Genomic DNA, 748 nt, shown 5'->3' on the forward strand with positions numbered 1-748 from the left:
CTTTTCTTAAAGATCTTTCCAAGCGAATGCGAAGCATCTTTTCATTTATATATTAATCAGGTAAATGTATAAACATACTTGCTAAAAAACTTGTATCCCGTATTATTATTATTATTTTACTTAGATACGTGTGGAACGTTATTTTCCCGTTCGAGGAAACTCTTGTTCGTGTTTTCTTTTTTTTTTTTTTTTTTCCTCCCCTCTCTTTTTCCCCTTTTTAAATAATAACAAGGAACAAGAGTTGCCTTGGATTACAGGGATCCGTTCTTCAGTGAGGTATAAAAAAACGACGCCCTTACAAAAGAAAAGATCAGTTCTTCTCTTAACGATTATTGCTTATTCTCTCGTGTACGAGCCTGTGTCTTCGAACCGCATTCACCAAGAAGAATCTACACACGTGGCTTACGATATATGTGTGTTATTATATGGTAACTCGACAGCTTGTTCCGTTCTTTATAATTGTAGCTAATAATCTCATAAATTCTTTATAAAATGTTGTTGTTGTACATCTATACAAAAGAAAAAAAAGAACAAAAAAAAAAAAATATATATATATATATATATAAAGTGAAAAAGATGGGCATGTTTTTAACTGTGTTTCGGCATTTAATAATACGAAATAACGTGTCACACTCTCTCTTTCAAGATATGCAAGGATAATAAAGTGTATCGTCTTGTATGTATGTGTGTCAAAGATGCGTCTTGTGTTCGAGAGATGCGTTAAAAAAAAAAAAAAAAAAAAAAAAAA

Source organism: Apis dorsata, unplaced genomic scaffold (assembly GCF_000469605.1).
Source record: "Apis dorsata unplaced genomic scaffold, Apis dorsata 1.3 scaffold_376, whole genome shotgun sequence".
NCBI classification, from domain to species: domain Eukaryota; kingdom Metazoa; phylum Arthropoda; class Insecta; order Hymenoptera; family Apidae; genus Apis; species Apis dorsata.